The 18,180-nt window shown below is 46.4% G+C and overlaps 14 non-coding genes across 14 annotated transcripts; all 14 read left to right on the top strand.

Moving 5' to 3' along the window:
• Nucleotides 1-2,549: 2,549 nt before the first annotated feature.
• TRNAG-GCC lies at nt 2,550-2,620 on the top strand. The gene has a single exon. It is a non-coding gene; the product is annotated as a tRNA-Gly (tRNA).
• A 1,246-nt stretch (nt 2,621-3,866) lies between these two features.
• TRNAG-GCC lies at nt 3,867-3,937 on the top strand. The gene has a single exon. It is a non-coding gene; the product is annotated as a tRNA-Gly (tRNA).
• Nucleotides 3,938-4,522: 585 nt separating this feature from the next.
• TRNAG-GCC lies at nt 4,523-4,593 on the top strand. The gene has a single exon. It is a non-coding gene; the product is annotated as a tRNA-Gly (tRNA).
• A 588-nt stretch (nt 4,594-5,181) lies between these two features.
• TRNAG-GCC lies at nt 5,182-5,252 on the top strand. Its single transcript has one exon. It is a non-coding gene; the product is annotated as a tRNA-Gly (tRNA).
• A 1,245-nt stretch (nt 5,253-6,497) lies between these two features.
• Nucleotides 6,498-6,568, top strand: TRNAG-GCC. Its single transcript has one exon. It is a non-coding gene; the product is annotated as a tRNA-Gly (tRNA).
• A 1,242-nt stretch (nt 6,569-7,810) lies between these two features.
• On the top strand, nt 7,811-7,881 carry TRNAG-GCC. Its single transcript has one exon. It is a non-coding gene; the product is annotated as a tRNA-Gly (tRNA).
• A 588-nt stretch (nt 7,882-8,469) lies between these two features.
• Nucleotides 8,470-8,540, top strand: TRNAG-GCC. Its single transcript has one exon. It is a non-coding gene; the product is annotated as a tRNA-Gly (tRNA).
• Nucleotides 8,541-9,128: 588 nt separating this feature from the next.
• On the top strand, nt 9,129-9,199 carry TRNAG-GCC. The gene has a single exon. It is a non-coding gene; the product is annotated as a tRNA-Gly (tRNA).
• A 588-nt stretch (nt 9,200-9,787) lies between these two features.
• TRNAG-GCC lies at nt 9,788-9,858 on the top strand. The gene has a single exon. It is a non-coding gene; the product is annotated as a tRNA-Gly (tRNA).
• Nucleotides 9,859-14,791: 4,933 nt separating this feature from the next.
• On the top strand, nt 14,792-14,862 carry TRNAG-GCC. Its single transcript has one exon. It is a non-coding gene; the product is annotated as a tRNA-Gly (tRNA).
• A 585-nt stretch (nt 14,863-15,447) lies between these two features.
• On the top strand, nt 15,448-15,518 carry TRNAR-CCU. The gene has a single exon. It is a non-coding gene; the product is annotated as a tRNA-Arg (tRNA).
• Nucleotides 15,519-16,764: 1,246 nt separating this feature from the next.
• TRNAG-GCC lies at nt 16,765-16,835 on the top strand. Its single transcript has one exon. It is a non-coding gene; the product is annotated as a tRNA-Gly (tRNA).
• A 585-nt stretch (nt 16,836-17,420) lies between these two features.
• TRNAG-GCC lies at nt 17,421-17,491 on the top strand. Its single transcript has one exon. It is a non-coding gene; the product is annotated as a tRNA-Gly (tRNA).
• Nucleotides 17,492-18,079: 588 nt separating this feature from the next.
• Nucleotides 18,080-18,150, top strand: TRNAG-GCC. The gene has a single exon. It is a non-coding gene; the product is annotated as a tRNA-Gly (tRNA).
• The last annotated feature ends 30 nt before the right edge of the window (nt 18,151-18,180 follow it).

The following is an 18,180-nucleotide window of genomic DNA, read 5'->3' as shown; positions in this document are numbered from 1 at the left end:
TTTATCTGTCTTCTACTCTCTCTGGACATGCTTTGCAGCTCTTGCATGAGATCTGAGTTTGGTGTTTTTGCCTCTCTGAGAGCTTCCCTATCTGCCTTTTAATCTAGTCTGTGCTGTTCAAGTAGGTTCTTTCTTTCTTATGTATGTAGTTTTCCTGACTTCAGGAAACGTTATTTTCAGAAAGCAGCAGTCGGTGTTTCTTTCTTTCATTCCCAAGCCTTCCTGGAAGAGGACCCAAATGTTCTGACTTCCCTAATGTCTAGTCTGCAGGCCTAGTCAGGTAAGCCTCTCTTCTCTCGCTATGAGAAGATTTCTAGAGGAACGCCGCCTTATCCTAGCTGCTGGAACAGGCCCACCGTTGTGTTCTGACCTATGGTCCTCGGATTCCCAGCCACGCAGGTTGTCTGTGTTTAATTCACAGCCAATGCCTGAAGGTCGAAGGCGGCGTTTTGTATAGTACATGATTTTCAGTAGCCGCGCCACATTATCCTGGCTACTGGAGTCGCAAATCGTTCTGTTCAGATGCAGTGGCCCTCATTGGTAGGTGACACTGTGGCTGATTTACTTAACAGCTGAGCATTGGTGGTTCAGTGGTAGAATTCTCTGCTTGCCATGCGGGAGACCTTGGTTTGATTCCCGGCCAATGCAGCTGTATTTGTCCTTACTTATCTGTCTTCTACTCTCTCTGGACTGCTTTGCAGCTCTTGCATTGAGATTGAGTTTGGTGTTTTGCCTCTCTGAGAGATCCCTATCTGCCTTTTATCTACTATGCTGTTCAAGTAAGGTTGTTTCTTTCTTATGTATGTAGTTTTCATGACTTCAGGAAACGTTATTTCAGAAAGCAGCAGTCGGTGTTTCTTTCTTTCATTCCCAAAGCTTCCTGGAAGAGGATCCAAATGTTCTGACTTCCTTAATGTCTAGTCTGCAGGCCTAGTCAGGTAAGCTCTTTCTTCTCTCGCTATTAGAAAATTTCTAGAGGAACGCCGCCTTATCCTGGCTGCTGGACCGGCCCACCGTAGTGTTCTGACCAATAGTCCTGGGATTCCCTGCCACGCAGGTTGTCGTGTTTAATTCACAGCCAATGCCAGAAGGTCAAAATCAGCGTTTTGTATACTACATGATTTCTAGTAGGTGTGCACCTTATCCTGGCTACTGGAGTCGCAAATAGTTCTGTTCAGACGCAGTGGCCCTCATTGCTAAGTGAGGCTATGGCTAACTTTTGACCAGCTGAGCATTGGTGGTTCAGTGTAGAATTCTCGCTTGCCGTGGAAGACCTGGGTTCAATTCCCTGCCAATGCAGCTGTATTTGTCCTTTACTATTTATCTTTCTATCTCTCTGGAATGCTTTGCAGCTCTACATGGAGATAGAGCTGGGTGTTTTGCCTCTCTGGAAGATCCCTATCTGCCTTTTAATCTAGTCTGTGCTGTTCAAGTAAGGTTCTTTCTTTCTTATGTATGTAGTTTTCATGACTTCAGGATACGTTATTTCAGAAAGCAGCAGTCGGTGTTTCTTTCTTTCATTCCCAAAGCTTCCTGGAAGAGGACCCAAATGTTCTGACTTTTTTAATGTCTAGTCTGCAGGCCTAGTCAGATAATTCCTCTTCTCTCGCTATGAGAAGATTTCTAGAGGAACGCCGCCTTATCCTAGCTGCTGGACAGGCCCACCATTGTGTTCTGACCTATGGTCCTCGGATTCCCAGCCACGCAGGTTGTCTGTGTTTAATTCACAGCCAATGCCTGAAGGTCGAAGGCGGCGTTTTGTATACTACATGATTTTCAGTAGCCGTGCCACATTATCCTGGCTACTGGAGTCGCAAATCGTTCTGTTCAGCAGCAGTGGCCCTCATTGCTAGGTGACACTGTGCTTAATTCTTAACAACTGAGCATGGTGTTTCAGTGGTAGAATTCTCGCTTGCCATGTGGGAGACCCGGTTCGAATTACCCGGCCAATGCAGCTGTATTTGTCCTTTCTTATCTGTCTTCTACTCTCTCTGGAATGCTTTGCAGCTCTTGCATTGAGACTGAGTGGGGTATTTTGCCTCTCTGAGAGATCCCTATCTGCCTTTCAATCTAGTCTATGCTGTTCAAGTAAGGTTGTTTCTTTCTTATGTATGTAGTTTTCCTGACTTGAGGAAACGTTATTTCAGAAAGCAGCAGTCGGTGTTTCTTTCTTTCATTCCCAAAGCTTCCTGGAAGAGGACCCAAATGTTCTGACTTCCTTAATGTCTAGTCTGCAGGTCTAGTCAGGTAAGCCTCTTCTTCTCATCGCTATTAAAAATTTCAAGAGGAACGCCGCCTTATCCTGGTTGCTGGACCGGCCCACCGTAGTAGTGTTCTGACCAATAGTCCTGGGATTCCCTGCCACGCAGGTTGTCCGTATTTAATTCACAGCCAATTCCTGAAGGTCGAAGGCGACGTTTTGTATAGTACATGATTTTCAGTAGCCGCACCACATTATCCCTGCTACTAGGAGTCGCAAATCGTTCTGTTCAGATGCAGTGGGCCCTCATTGCTAGGTGACACTGTGGCTGACTTTCTTAGCATCTGATGCATTGGTGGTTCAGTGGTAGAATTCTCGCTTGCCATGCGGGAGACCTGGGTTCGATTCCCGGCCAATGCAGCTGTATTGTCCCTTTCTTATCTGTCTTCTACTCTCTCTGGAATGCTTTGCAGCTCTTGCATGGAGATTGAGTTTGGTGTTTTGCCTCTCTGAGAGATCCCTATCTGCCTTTTAATCTAGTCTATGCTGTTCAAGTAAGGTTGTTTCTTTCTTATGTATGTAGTTTTCATGACTTCAGGAAACGTTATTTCAGAAAGCAGCAGTCGGTGTTTCTTTCTTTCATTCCCAAAGCTTCCTGGAAGAGGACCCAAATGTTCTGACTTCCTTAATGTCTAGTCTGCAGGCCTAGTCAGGTAAGCCTCATCTTCTCTCGCTATTAGAAAATTTCTAGAGGAACGCCGCCTTATCCTGGCTGCTGGACCGGCCCACCGTTGTGTTCTGACCAATAGTCCAGGGGATTCCCTGCCACGCAGGTTGTCCGTGTTTAATTCACAGCCAATGCCAGAAGGTCAAAATCAGCGTTTTGTATACTACATGATTTCTAGTAGGCGCGCCACCTTATCCTGGCTACTGGAGTCGCAAATAGTTCTGTTCAGACGCAGTGGCCCTCATTGCTAAGTGAGGCTATGGCTAACTTTTGACCAGCTGAGCATTGGTGGTTCAGTGGTAGAATTCTCCCCTGCAATGAGGAAGCTGGGCTCGATTCCCAGCCAATGCAGCTGTATTTGTCCTTTACTATTTATCTTCTACTCTCTCTGGAATGCTTTGCAGCTCTAACATGGAGATAGAGCTGGTTGTTTTGTCTCTCTGAGAGATCCCTATCTAGCTTTCTATCTAGTCTGTGCTATTCAAGAAAGGTTGTTTCTTTCTTATGTATGTAGTTTTCATGATTTTAGGAAACGTTATTTCAGAAAGCAGCAGTCGGTGTTTCTTTCTTTCATTCCCAAAGTTTCCTGGAAGAGGACCCAAATGTTCTGACTTCCTTAATGTCTAGTCTGCAGGCCTAATCAGGTAAGGCTCTCCTTCTCTCGCTATGAGAAGATTTCTAGAGGAACGCCGCCTTATCCTAGCTGCTGGACAGGCCCACCGTTGTGTTCTGACCTATGGTCCTGGGATTCCCAGCCACGCAGGTTGTCCGTATTTAATTCACAGCCAATTCCTGAAGGTCGAAGGCGACGTTTTGTATAGTACATGATTTTCAGTAGCCGCGCCACATTATCCTGGCTACTGGAGTCGCAAATCTTTCTGTTCAGATGCAGTGGCCCTCATTGCTAGGTGACACTGTGGCTTACTTCTTAACAACTGAGCATTGGTGGTTCAGTGGTAGAATTCTTGCTTGCCATGTGGGAGACCTGGGTTCGATTCCTGGCCAATGCAGCTGTATTTGTCCTTTCATATCTGTCTTCTACTCTCTCTGGAATGCTTTGCAGCTCTTGCTTGGAGATTGAGTTTGGTGTTTTGCCTCTCTGAGAGATCCCTATCTGCCTTTTAATCTAGTCTGTGCTGTTCAAGTAAGGTTCTTTCTTTCTTATGTATGTAGTTTTCATGACTTCAGGAAACGTTATTTCAGAAAGCAGCAGTCGGTGTTTCTTTCTTTCATTCCCAAAGCTTCCTGGAAGAGGACCCAAATGTTCTGACTTTTTTAATGTCTAGTCTGCAGGCCTAGTCAGATAAGCCTCTTCTCTCGCTATGAGAAGATTTCTAGAGGAACGTCGCCTTATCCTAGCTGCTGGACAGGCCCACCATTGTGTTCTGACCTATGGTCCTCGGATTCCCAGCCACGCAGGTTGTCTGTGTTTAATTCACAGCCAATGCCTGAAGGTCGAAGGCGGCGTTTTGTATACTACATGATTTTCAGTAGCCGTGCCACATTATCCTGGCTACTGGAGTCGCAAATCGTTCTGTTCAGCAGCAGTGGCCCTCATTGCTAGGTGACACTGTGGCTTTATTCTTAACAACTGAGCATTGGTGTTTCAGTGGTAGAATTCTCGCTTGCCATGTGGGAGACCTGGGTTCGATTCCCGGCCAATGCAGCTGTATTTGTCCTTTCTTATCTGTCTTCTACTCTCTCTGGAATGCTTTGCAGCTCTTGCATTGAGACTGAGTGGGGTATTTTGCTTCTCTGAGAGATCCCTATCTGCCTTTCAATCTAGTCTATGCTGTTCAAGTAAGGTTGTTTCTTTCTAATGTATGTAGTTTTCATGACTTCAGGAAACGTTATTTCAGAAAGCAGCAGTCGGTGTTTCTTTCTTTCATTCCCAAAGCTTCCTGGAAGAGGACCCAAATGTTCTGACTTCCTTAATGTCTAGTCTGCAGGCCTAGTCAGGTAAGCCTCTTCGTCTCTCGCTATTAGAAAATTTCTAGAGGAACGCCGCCTTATCCTGGCTGCTGGATCGGCCCACCGTAGTGTTCTGACCAATAGTCCTGGGATTCCCTGCCACGCAAGTTGTCCGTGTTTAATTCACAGCCAATGCCAGAAGGTCAAAATCAGCGTTTTGTATACTACATGATTTCTAGTAGGCGCGCCACCTTATCCTGGCTACTGGAGTCGCAAATCGTTCTGTTCAGATGCAGTGGCCCTCATTGCTAGGTGACACTGTGGCTGATTACTTAACAGCTGAGCATTGGTGGTTCAGTGGTAGAATTCTCGCTTGCCATGCGGGAGACCTGGGTTCGATTCCCGGCCAATGCAGCTGTATTTGTCCTTACTTATCTGTCTTCTACTCTCTCTGGAATGCTTTGCAGCTCTTGCATGGAGATTGAGTTTGGTGTTTTGCCTCTCTGAGAGATCCCTATCTGCCTTTTAATCTAGTCTGTGCTGTTCAAGTAAGGTTCTTTCTTTCTTATGTACGTAGTTTTCATGACTTCAGGAAACGTTATTTCAGAAAGCAGCAGTCGGTGTTTCTTTCTTTCATTCCCAAAGTTTCCTGGAAGAGGACCCAAATGTTCTGACTTCCTTAATGTCTAGTCTGCAGGCCTAATCAGGTAAGGCTCTCCTTCTCTCGCTATGAGAAGATTTCTAGAGGAACGCCGCCTTATCCTAGCTGCTGGACAGGCCCACCGTTGTGTTCTGACCTATGGTCCTGGGATTCCCAGCCACGCAGGTTGTCCGTGTTTAATTCACAGCCAATGCCAGAAGGTCAAAATCAGCGTTTTGTATACTACATGATTTCTAGTAGGTGTGCCACCTTATCCTGGCTACTGGAGTCGCAAATAGTTCTGTTCAGACGCAGTGGCCCTCATTGCTAAGTGAGGCTATGGCTAACTTTTGACCAGCTGAGCATTGGTGGTTCAGTGGTAGAATTCTCCCCTGCAATGAGGAAGCTGGGCTTGATTCCCAGCCAATGCAGCTGTATTTGTCCTTTACTATTTATCTTCTACTCTCTCTGGAATGCTTTGCAGCTCTAACATGGAGATAGAGCTGGTTGTTTTGTCTCTCTGAGAGATCCCTATCTAGCTTTCTATCTAGTCTGTGCTATTCAAGAAAGGTTGTTTCTTTCTTATGTATGTAGTTTTCATGATTTTAGGAAACGTTATTTCAGAAAGCAGCAGTCGGTGTTTCTTTCTTTCATTCTCAAAGTTTCCTGGAAGAGGACCCAAATGTTCTGACTTCCTTAATGTCTAGTCTGCAGGCCTAATCAGGTAAGGCTCTCCTTCTCTCGCTATGAGAAGATTTCTAGAGGAACGCCGCCTTATCCTAGCTGCTGGACAGGCCCACCGTTGTGTTCTGACCTATGGTCCTGGGATTCCCAGCCACGCAGGTTGTCCGTATTTAATTCACAGCCAATTCCTGAAGGTCGAAGGCGACGTTTTGTATAGTACATGATTTTCAGTAGCCGCGCCACATTATCCTGGCTACTGGAGTCGCAAATCTTTCTGTTCAGATGCAGTGGCCCTCATTGCTAGGTGACACTGTGGCTTACTTCTTAACAACTGAGCATTGATGGTTCAGTGGTAGAATTCTCGCTTGCCATGTGGGAGACCTGGGTTCGATTCCTGGCCAATGCAGCTGTATTTGTCCTTTCATATCTGTCTTCTACTCTCTCTGGAATGCTTTGCAGCTCTTGCATTTAGACTGAGTGTGGTATTTTGCCTCTCTGAGAGATCCCTATCTGCCTTTCAATCTAGTCTATGCTGTTCAAGTAAGGTTGTTTCTTTCTAATGTATGTAGTTTTCATGACTTCAGGAAACGTTATTTCAGAAAGCAGCAGTCGGTGTTTCTTTCTTTCATTCCCAAAGCTTCCTGGAAGAGGACCCAAATGTTCTGACTTCCTTAATGTCTAGTCTGCAGGCCTAGTCAGGTAAGCCTCTTCTTCTCTCGCTATTAGAAAATTTCTAGAGGAACGCCGCCTTATCCTGGCTGCTGGATCGGCCCACCGTAGTGTTCTGACCAATAGTCCTGGGATTCCCTGCCACGCAAGTTGTCCGTGTTTAATTCACAGCCAATGCCAGAAGGTCAAAATCAGCGTTTTGTATACTACATGATTTCTAGTAGGCGCGCCACCTTATCCTGGCTACTGGAGTCGCAAATAGTTCTGTTCAGACGCAGTGGCCCTCATTGCTAAGTGAGGCTATAGCTAACTTTTGACCAGCTGAGCATTGGTAGTTCAGTGGTAGAATTCTCGCTTGCCGTGGGAGACCTGGGTTCAATTCCCTGCCAATGCAGCTGTATTTGTCCTTTCTTATCTGTCTTCTACTCTCTCTGGAATGCTTTGCAGCTCTTGCATGGAGATTGAGTTTGGTGTTTTGCCTCTCTGAGAGATCCCTATCTGCCTTTTAATCTAGTCTGTGCTGTTCAAGTAAGGTTCTTTCTTTCTTATGTATGTAGTTTTCATGACTTCAGGAAACGTTATTTCAGAAAGCAGCAGTCGGTGTTTCTTTCTTTCATTCCCAAAGCTTCCTGGAAGAGGACCCAAATGTTCTGACTTTTTTAATGTCTAGTCTGCAGGCCTAGTCAGATAAGCCTCTTCTCTCGCTATGAGAAGATTTCTAGAGGAACGTCGCCTTATCCTAGCTGCTGGACAGGCCCACCATTGTGTTCTGACCTATGGTCCTCGGATTCCCAGCCACGCAGGTTGTCTGTGTTTAATTCACAGCCAATGCCTGAAGGTCGAAGGCGGCGTTTTGTATACTACATGATTTTCAGTAGCCGTGCCACATTATCCTGGCTACTGGAGTCGCAAATCGTTCTGTTCAGCAGCAGTGGCCCTCATTGCTAGGTGACACTGTGGCTTAATTCTTAACAACTGAGCATTGGTGTTTCAGTGGTAGAATTCTCGCTTGCCATGTGGGAGACCCGGGTTTGATTCCCGGCCAATGCAGCTGTATTTGTCCTTTCTTATCTGTCTTCTACTCTCTCTGGAATGCTTTGCAGCTCTTGCATTGAGACTGAGTGGGGTATTTTGCCTCTCTGAGAGATCCCTATCTGCCTTTCAATCTAGTCTATGCTGTTCAAGTAAGGTTGTTTCTTTCTTATGTATGTAGTTTTCCTGACTTGAGGAAACGTTATTTCAGAAAGCAGCAGTCGGTGTTTCTTTCTTTCATTCCCAAAGCTTCCTGGAAGAGGACCCAAATGTTCTGACTTCCTTAATGTCTAGTCTGCAGGCCTAGTCAGGTAAGCCTCTTCTTCTCTCGCTATTAGAAAATTTCTAGAGGAACGCCGCCTTATCCTGGCTGCTGGACCGGCCCACCGTAGTGTTCTGATCAATAGTCCTGGGATTCCCTGCCACGCAGGTTGTCCGTGTTTAATTCACAGCCAATGCCAGAAGGTCAAAATCAGCGTTTTGTATACTACATGATTTCTAGTAGGCGCGCCACCTTATCCTGGCTACTGGAGTCGCAAATCGTTCTGTTCAGATGCAGTGGCCCTCATTGCTAGGTGACACTGTGGCTGATTTCTTAACAGCTGAGCATTGGTGGTTCAGTGGTAGAATTCTCGCTTGCCATGCGGGAGACCTGGGTTCGATTCCCGGCCAATGCAGCTGTATTTGTCCTTACTTATCTGTCTTCTACTCTCTCTGGAATGCTTTGCAGCTCTTGCATGGAGATTGAGTTTGGTGTTTTGCCTCTCTGAGAGATCCCTATCTGCCTTTTAATCTAGTCTGTGCTGTTCAAGTAAGGTTGTTTCTTTCTTATGTATGTAGTTTTCATGACTTCAGGAAACGTTATTTCAGAAAGCAGCAGTCGGTGTTTCTTTCTTTCATTCCCAAAGCTTCCTGGAAGAGGACCCAAATGGTCTGACTTCCTTAATGTCTAGTCTGCAGGCCTAGTCAGGTAAGCCTCTTCTTCTCTCGCTATTAGAAAATTTCTAGAGGAACGCCGCCTTATCCTGGCTGCTGGACCGGCCCACCGTAGTGTTCTGACCAATAGTCCTGGGATTCCCTGCCACGCAGGTTGTCCGTGTTTAATTCACAGCCAATGCCAGAAGGTCAAAATCAGCGTTTTGTATACTACATGATTTCTAGTAGGCGCGCCACCTTATCCTGGCTACTGGAGTCGCAAATCGTTCTGTTCAGATGCAGTGGCCCTCATTGCTAGGTGACACTGTGGCTGATTTCTTAACAGCTGAGCATTGGTGGTTCAGTGGTAGAATTCTCGCTTGCCATGCGGGAGACCTGGGTTCGATTCCCGGCCAATGCAGCTGTATTTGTCCTTACTTATCTGTCTTCTACTCTCTCTGGAATGCTTTGCAGCTCTTGCATGGAGATTGAGTTTGGTGTTTTGCCTCTCTGAGAGATCCCTATCTGCCTTTTAATCTAGTCTGTGCTGTTCAAGTAAGGTTCTTTCTTTCTTATGTACGTAGTTTTCATGACTTCAGGAAACGTTATTTCAGAAAGCAGCAGTCGGTGTTTCTTTCTTTCATTCCCAAAGTTTCCTGGAAGAGGACCCAAATGTTCTGACTTCCTTAATGTCTAGTCTGCAGTCCTAATCAGGTAAGGCTCTCCTTCTCTCGCTATGAGAAGATTTCTAGAGGAACGCCGCCTTATCCTAGCTGCTGGACAGGCCCACCGTTGTGTTCTGACCTATGGTCCTGGGATTCCCAGCCACGCAGGTTGTCCGTATTTAATTCACAGCCAATTCCTGAAGGTCGAAGGCGACGTTTTGTATAGTACATGATTTTCAGTAGCCGCACCACATTATCCTGGCTACTGGAGTCGCAAATCGTTCTGTTCAGATGCAGTGGCCCTCATTGCTAGGTGACACTGTAGCTAACTTCTTAGCATCTGAGCATTGGTGGTTCAGTGGTAGAATTCTCGCTTGCCATGCGGGAGACCTGGGTTCAATTCCCGGCCAATGCAGCTGTATTTGTCCTTTCTTATCTGTCTTCTACTCTCTCTGGAATGCTTTGCAGCTCTTGCATGGAGATTGAGTTTGGTGTTTTGCCTCTCTGAGAGATCCCTATCTGCCTTTTAATCTAGTCTGTGCTGTTCAAGTAAGGTTGTTTCTTTCTTATGTATGTAGTTTTCATGACTTCAGGAAACGTTATTTCAGAAAGCAGCAGTCGGTGTTTCTTTCTTTCATTCCCAAAGCTTCCTGGAAGAGGACCCAAATGTTCTGACTTCCTTAATTTCTAGTCTGCAGGCCTAGTCAGGTAAGCCTCTTCTTCTCTCGCTATTAGAAAATTTCTAGAGGAACGCCGCCTTATCCTGGCTGCTGGACCGGCCCACCGTAGTGTTCTGACCAATAGTCCTGGGATTCCCTGCCACGCAGGTTGTCCGTGTTTAATTCACAGCCAATGCCAGAAGGTCAAAATCAGCGTTTTGTATACTACATGATTTCTAGTAGGCGCGCCACCTTATCCTGGCTACTGGAGTCACAAATAGTTCTGTTCAGACGCAGTGGCCCTCATTGCTAAGTGAGGCTATGGCTAACTTTTGACCAGCTGAGCATTGGTGGTTCAGTGGTAGAATTCTCGCCTGCAATGAGGAAGCTGGGCTCGATTCCCAGCCAATGCTGCTGAATTTGTCCTTTACTATCTATCTTCTACTCTCTCTGGAATGCTTTGCAGCTCTAGCATGGAGATAGAGCTGGTTGTTTTGTCTCTCTGAGAGATCCCTATCTAGCTTTCTATCTAGTCTGTGCTATTCAAGAAAGGTTGTTTCTTTCTTATGTATGTAGTTTTCATGATTTTAGGAAACGTTATTTCAGAAAACAGCAGTTGGTGTTTTTTTCTTTCATTCCCAAAGCTTCTTGGTAGAGGACCCAAAGGTTCTGACTTCTTTAATGTCTAGTCTGCAGGCCTAATCAGGTAAGCCTCTTCTTCTCTCGCTATGAGAAGATTTCTAGAGGAACGCCGCCTTATCCTGGCTGCTGGACCGGCACACCGTAGTGTTCTGACCAATGGTCCTGGGATTCCCAGCCACGCAGGTTGTCCGTGTTTAATTCACAGCCAATGCCTGAAAGTCGAAAGCGGCGTTTTGTATACTACATGATTTCCAGTAGCCGCGCCACATTATACTGGCTACTGGAGTCGCAAAACGTTCTGTTCAGATGCAGTGTCCCTCATTGCTAGGTGACACTGTGGCTAACTTTTTAACAGCTGAGCATTGGTGGTTCAGTGGTAGAATTCTCGCTTGCTATGTGGGAGACCTGGGTTTGATTCCTGGCCAATGCAGCTGTATTTGTCCTTTCTTATCTGTCTTCTACTCTTTCTGGAATACTTTGCACCTCTTGCATGGAGATTGAGTTTGGTGTTTTACCTCTCTGAGAGATCCCTATTAGAGAATGACACGGAGGCGGTTTACCCGCGGCCACCGCATTTTAGCCGCGGGTCACCCGCCGAAAACGGGGAAGAAAACTAGCAGTCGCTGCGGCGACGGGGACAAGGCCATTCACCGCCCGTGGGGCGGTGAATGGTCTTGTTCCTCGCAGTGAGGCATGAAGGATCGCGCGGTCCCCGCAGCTCACACCCGCCTGCCCAATCGATTCTAGTGTTTAGCCAGCTCTCTCCCTTCTCCTCACCTTAGTTTGTAGATTTTCTTTTTCGGCGACCCACACGCTATCAGAGAGCCGCGCACCCGCTGCTGCTCAGTTTCATCTTCTGCTCTGACGCAACCGGAAACAGGAAGTTGCAGCAGAGCAGAAGATTGAACACTGAGCAGCCGCGCGTGCGCGGTTCTTTGGGAAAGCGTGCAGGTCGCCGAAAAAGAAAACCTATAAACTAAGGTGAGGAGAAGGGAGAGAGCTGGCTAAACACTAGGATCGATTGGGCAGGCAGGTAGTGGCTGCGGGTATCGTGCGATCGCTAGAGTTCCCGGCTCAAATTGAAAGGAGGGAGTGAAAGGATTCTGGGCCAAGGGGATGAAGTCGGAAAGAAAAACCCACAGCAGGAAAGAAAGGGAAGGACTGGCAGGTGAGCCAGATGCTAGAAGCAGGGGGGGGGGAAAGAAAGAAGGAAAAAAGCTAGATGGGGTTGAAAAGAAGAGACACACTGGTATGGAAGAGGAAGATAGGGGAAATCTGGACACAGGAAGGTAACAGAAAGAGGGGAAATTATGTGCATGGGGCATAGGGACAGAGACATAAAGGGGACATGCCATGGGGATGGTATATGGACACAGGGGGGGCAATGACAGATACATAGGGGAGATATTAGAAATGGAGAAAATAGGAGCACAGAAGCGAGATGATTTGTGGGGATGGGACAGGGACCGAGCTTGCAGGCTCCAGTGGCTTGCACAAATTACATTGTAACGTGCCATGAAAATAAGAGGAAGGAAGGTAGATAGGCCACGCGAGAGGAGCTGAAGGGTAGTAGAAAGGAACAGATGGTAAAGGAGGGAGGGAAGGGTGGTGGTGGAAAGGAATAGAAAAGACATTGAAGGAGGGTGGAAAGGAACAGACCCCCAAGGGAAATGTGGAAGACAGAGTGGGAAGAAGACAGATGCCAGACTATGCGGGAGCGGAGGGAAGAAGATGGGTGCTAGACCAATTGGGGGGGGGGGGTTAATGGAGAGGCACAGTAACAGCAAATGGAAGACGCAGAGAGAAGACACACAGTGGATGGAAGGAATTCAATGAGAAGATGTGGAAAGCAGTAACCAGACAACAAAGGTAGAAAAAAAATTATATTTATTTATTTATTTTTTGCTTTAGGATAAAATAGTATATTAGTTGTGTTGATAAAAATTTATAAACAAAGCTCTGCCAGCTGAACATCTCTTTCTCTAGTTCAGCAGCAGGAGCTTTGATTTATAAGAAAGGAATAAGCTAAATATTACTAAGTACTAAGTAATAGTACTAAGGCTTATATGGATGCAGCGGGGACGGTGACGGGGCGGTGAATGGGATGGCAGTGGCGGTGACGGGGCGGTGAAAGGGATGGCGGTGACGGTGACGGGGCGGTGAAGGGAACGGTGGTGACGGGGCGGTGCAGAGGATGGTGGGGCGGTGACGGGGACAGATTTTTTCCCCGTGTCATTCTCTAATCCCTATCTGCCTTTTAATCTAGTCTGTGCTGTTCAAGTAAGGTTCTTTCTTTCTTATGTATGTAGTTTTCATGACTTCAGGAAACGTTATTTCAGAAAGCAGCAGTCGGTGTTTCTTTCTTTCATTCCCAAAGCTTCCTGGAAGAGGACCCAAATGTTCTGACTTTTTTAATGTCTAGTCTGCAGGCCTAGTCAGGTAAGCCTCTTCTCTCGCTATGAGAAGATTTCTAGAGGAACGCCGCCTTATCCTAGCTGCTGGACAGGCCCACCGTTGTGTTCTGACCTATGGTCCTCGGATTCCCAGCCACGCAGGTTGTCTGTGTTTAATTCACAGCCAATGCCTGAAGGTCGAAGGCGGCGTTTTGTATACTACATGATTTTCAGTAGCCGTGCCACATTATCCTGGCTACTGGAGTCGCAAATTGTTCTGTTCAGCAGCAGTGGCCCTCATTGCTAGGTGACACTGTGGCTTACTTCTTAACAACTGAGCATTGGTGGTTCAGTGGTAGAATTCTCGCTTGCCATGTGGGAGACCTGGGTTTGATTCCTGGCCAATGCAGCTGTATTTGTTCTTTCATATCTGTCTTCTTCTCTCTCTGGAATGCTTTGCAGCTCTTGCATTGAGACTGAGTGTGGTATTTTGCCTCTCTGAGAGATCCCTATCTGCCTTTCAATCTAGTCTATGCTGTTCAAGTAAGGTTGTTTCTTTCTTATGTATGTAGTTTTCATGACTTCAGGAAACGTTATTTCAGAAAGCAGCAGTCGGTGTTTCTTTCTTTCATTCCCAAAGCTTCCTGGAAGAGGATCCAAATGTTCTGACTTCCTTAATGTCTAGTCTGCAGGCCTAGTCAGGTAAGCCTCTTCTTCTCTCGCTATTAGAAAATTTCTAGAGGAACGCCGCCTTATCCTGGCTGCTGGACCGGCCCACCGTAGTGTTCTGACCAATAGTCCTGGGATTCCCTGCCACGCAGGTTGTCCGTGTTTAATTCACAGCCAATGCCAGAAGGTCAAAATCAGCGTTTTGTATACTACATGATTTCTAGTAGGTGTGCCACCTTATCCTGGCTACTGGAGTCGCAAATAGTTCTGTTCAGACGCAGTGGCCCTCATTGCTAAGTGAGGCTATGGCTAACTTTTGACCAGCTGAGCATTGGTGGTTCAGTGGTAGAATTCTCCCCTGCAATGAGGAAGCTGGGCTCGATTCCCAGCCAATGCAGCTGTATTTGTCCTTTACTATTTATCTTCTACTCTCTCTGGAATGCTTTGCAGCTCTAACATGGAGATAGAGCTGGTTGTTTTGTCTCTCTGAGAGATCCCTATCTAGCTTTCTATCTAGTCTGTGCTATTCAAGAAAGGTTGTTTCTTTCTTATGTATGCAGTTTTCATGATTTTAGGAAACGTTATTTCAGAAAACAGCAGTTGGTGTTTTTTTCTTTCATTCCCAAAGTTTCCTGGAAGAGGACCCAAATGTTCTGACTTCCTTAATGTCTAGTCTGCAGGCCTAATCAGGTAAGCCTCTCCTTCTCTCTCTATGAGAAGATTTCTAGAGGAACGCCGCCTTATCCTAGCTGCTGGACAGGCCCACCGTTGTGTTCTGACCTATGGTCCTCGGATTCCCAGCCACGCAGGTTGTCTGTGTTTAATTCACAGCCAATGCCTGAAGGTCAAAGGCGGCGTTTTGTATAGTACATGATTTTCAGTAGCCGCGCCACATTATCCTGGCTACTGGAGTCGCAAATCGTTCTGTTCAGATGCAGTGGCCCTCATTGCTAGGTGACACTGTGGCTGATTTCTTAACAGCTGAGCATTGGTGGTTCAGTGGTAGAATTCTCGCTTGCCATGCGGGAGACCTGGGTTCGATTCCTGGCCAATGCAGCTGTATTTGTCCTTACTTATCTGTCTTCTACTCTCTCTGGAATGCTTTGCAGCTCTTGCATGGAGATTGAGTTTGGTGTTTTGCCTCTCTGAGAGATCCCTATCTGCCTTTTAATCTAGTCTGTGCTGTTCAAGTAAGGTTCTTTCTTTCTTATGTATGTAGTTTTCATGACTTCAGGAAACGTTATTTCAGAAAGCAGCAGTCGGTGTTTCTTTCTTTCATTCCCAAAGCTTCCTGGAAGAGGACCCAAATGTTCTGACTTTTTTAATGTCTAGTCTGCAGGCCTAGTCAGGTAAGCCTCTTCTCTCGCTATGAGAAGATTTCTAGTGGAACGCCGCCTTATCCTAGCTGCTGAACAGGCCCACCGTTGTGTTCTGACCTATGGTCCTCGGATTCCCAGCCACGCAGGTTGTCTGTGTTTAATTCACAACCAATGCCTGAAGGTCGAAGGCGGCATTTTGTATACTACATGATTTTCAGTAGCCGTGCCACATTATCCTGGCTACTGGAGTCGCAAATCGTTCTGTTCAGCAGCAGTGGCCCTCATTGCTAGGTGACACTGTGGCTTACTTCTTAACAACTGAGCATTGGTGGTTCAGTGGTAGAATTCTTGCTTCCTATGTGGGAGACCCGGGTTTGATTCCCGGCCAATGCAGCTGTATTTGTCCTTTATTATCTGTCTTCTACTCTCTCTGGAATGCTTTGCAGCTCTTGCATTGAGACTGAGTGTGGTATTTTGCCTCTCTGAGAGATCCCTATCTGCCTTTCAATCTAGTCTATGCTGTTCAAGTAAGGTTGTTTCTTTCTTATGTATGTAGTTTTCATGACTTCAGGAAACGTTATTTCAGAAAGCAGCAGTCGGTGTTTCTTTCTTTCATTCCCAAAGCTTCCTGGAAGAGGACCCAAATGTTCTGACTTCCTTAATGTCTAGTCTGCAGGCCTAGTCAGGTAAGCCTCATCTTCTCTCGCTATTAGAAAATTTCTAGAGGAACGCCGCCTTATCCTGGCTGCTGGACCGGCCCACCGTTGTGTTCTGACCAATAGTCCAGGGGATTCCCTGCCACGCAGGTTGTCCGTGTTTAATTCACAGCCAATGCCAGAAGGTCAAAATCAGCGTTTTGTATACTACATGATTTCTAGTAGGCGCGCCACCTTATCCTGGCTACTGGAGTCGCAAATAGTTCTGTTCAGACGCAGTGGCCCTCATTGCTAAGTGAGGCTATGGCTAACTTTTGACCAGCTGAGCATTGGTGGTTCAGTGGTAGAATTCTCCCCTGCAATGAGGAAGCTGGGCTCGATTCCCAGCCAATGCAGCTGTATTTGTCCTTTACTATTTATCTTCTACTCTCTCTGGAATGCTTTGCAGCTCTAACATGGAGATAGAGCTGGTTGTTTTGTCTCTCTGAGAGATCCCTATCTAGCTTTCTATCTAGTCTGTGCTATTCAAGAAAGGTTGTTTCTTTCTTATGTATGTAGTTTTCATGATTTTAGGAAACGTTATTTCAGAAAGCAGCAGTCGGTGTTTCTTTCTTTCATTCCCAAAGTTTCCTGGAAGAGGACCCAAATGTTCTGACTTCCTTAATGTCTAGTCTGCAGGCCTAATCAGGTAAGGCTCTCCTTCTCTCGCTATGAGAAGATTTCTAGAGGAACGCCGCCTTATCCTAGCTGCTGGACAGGCCCACCGTTGTGTTCTGACCTATGGTCCTGGGATTCCCAGCCACGCAGGTTGTCCGTATTTAATTCACAGCCAATTCCTGAAGGTCGAAGGCGACGTTTTGTATAGTACATGATTTTCAGTAGCCGCGCCACATTATCCTGGCTACTGGAGTCGCAAATCTTTCTGTTCAGATGCAGTGGCCCTCATTGCTAGGTGACACTGTGGCTTACTTCTTAACAACTGAGCATTGGTGGTTCAGTGGTAGAATTCTTGCTTGCCATGTGGGAGACCTGGGTTCGATTCCTGGCCAATGCAGCTGTATTTGTCCTTTCATATCTGTCTTCTACTCTCTCTGGAATGCTTTGCAGCTCTTGCTTGGAGATTGAGTTTGGTGTTTTGCCTCTCTGAGAGATCCCTATCTGCCTTTTAATCTAGTCTGTGCTGTTCAAGTAAGGTTCTTTCTTTCTTATGTATGTAGTTTTCATGACTTCAGGAAACGTTATTTCAGAAAGCAGCAGTCGGTGTTTCTTTCTTTCATTCCCAAAGCTTCCTGGAAGAGGACCCAAATGTTCTGACTTTTTTAATGTCTAGTCTGCAGGCCTAGTCAGATAAGCCTCTTCTCTCGCTATGAGAAGATTTATAGAGGAACGTCGCCTTATCCTAGCTGCTGGACAGGCCCACCATTGTGTTCTGACCTATGGTCCTCGGATTCCCAGCCACGCAGGTTGTCTGTGTTTAATTCACAGCCAATGCCTGAAGGTCGAAGGCGGCGTTTTGTATACTACATGATTTTCAGTAGCCGTGCCACATTATCCTGGCTACTGGAGTCGCAAATCATTCTGTTCAGCAGCAGTGGCCCTCATTGCTAGGTGACACTGTGGCTTTATTCTTAACAACTGAGCATTGGTGTTTCAGTGGTAGAATTCTCGCTTGCCATGTGGGAGACCTGGGTTTGATTCCCGGCCAATGCAGCTGTATTTGTCCTTTCTTATCTGTCTTCTACTCTCTCTGGAATGCTTTGCAGCTCTTGCATTGAGACTGAGTGGGGTATTTTGCTTCTCTGAGAGATCCCTATCTGCCTTTCAATCTAGTCTATGCTGTTCAAGTAAGGTTGTTTCTTTCTAATGTATGTAGTTTTCATGACTTCAGGAAACGTTATTTCAGAAAGCAGCAGTCGGTGTTTCTTTCTTTCATTCCCAAAGCTTCCTGGAAGAGGACCCAAATGTTCTGACTTCCTTAATGTCTAGTCTGCAGGCCTAGTCAGGTAAGCCTCTTCGTCTCTCGCTATTAGAAAATTTCTAGAGGAACGCCGCCTTATCCTGGCTGCTGGATCGGCCCACCGTAGTGTTCTGACCAATAGTCCTGGGATTCCCTGCCACGCAAGTTGTCCGTGTTTAATTCACAGCCAATGCCAGAAGGTCAAAATCAGCGTTTTGTATACTACATGATTTCTAGTAGGCGCGCCACCTTATCCTGGCTACTGGAGTCGCAAATCGTTCTGTTCAGATGCAGTGGCCCTCATTGCTAGGTGACACTGTGGCTGATTACTTAACAGCTGAGCATTGGTGGTTCAGTGGTAGAATTCTCGCTTGCCATGCGGGAGACCTGGGTTCGATTCCCGGCCAATGCAGCTGTATTTGTCCTTACTTATCTGTCTTCT

This window comes from Geotrypetes seraphini, chromosome 4 (assembly GCF_902459505.1).
Source record: "Geotrypetes seraphini chromosome 4, aGeoSer1.1, whole genome shotgun sequence".
Classification (NCBI taxonomy): Eukaryota; Metazoa; Chordata; class Amphibia; order Gymnophiona; family Dermophiidae; genus Geotrypetes; species Geotrypetes seraphini.
The sequence above is the reverse complement of the archived record's forward strand: the minus strand, read 5'-3'. Positions and strand labels throughout refer to the sequence as shown.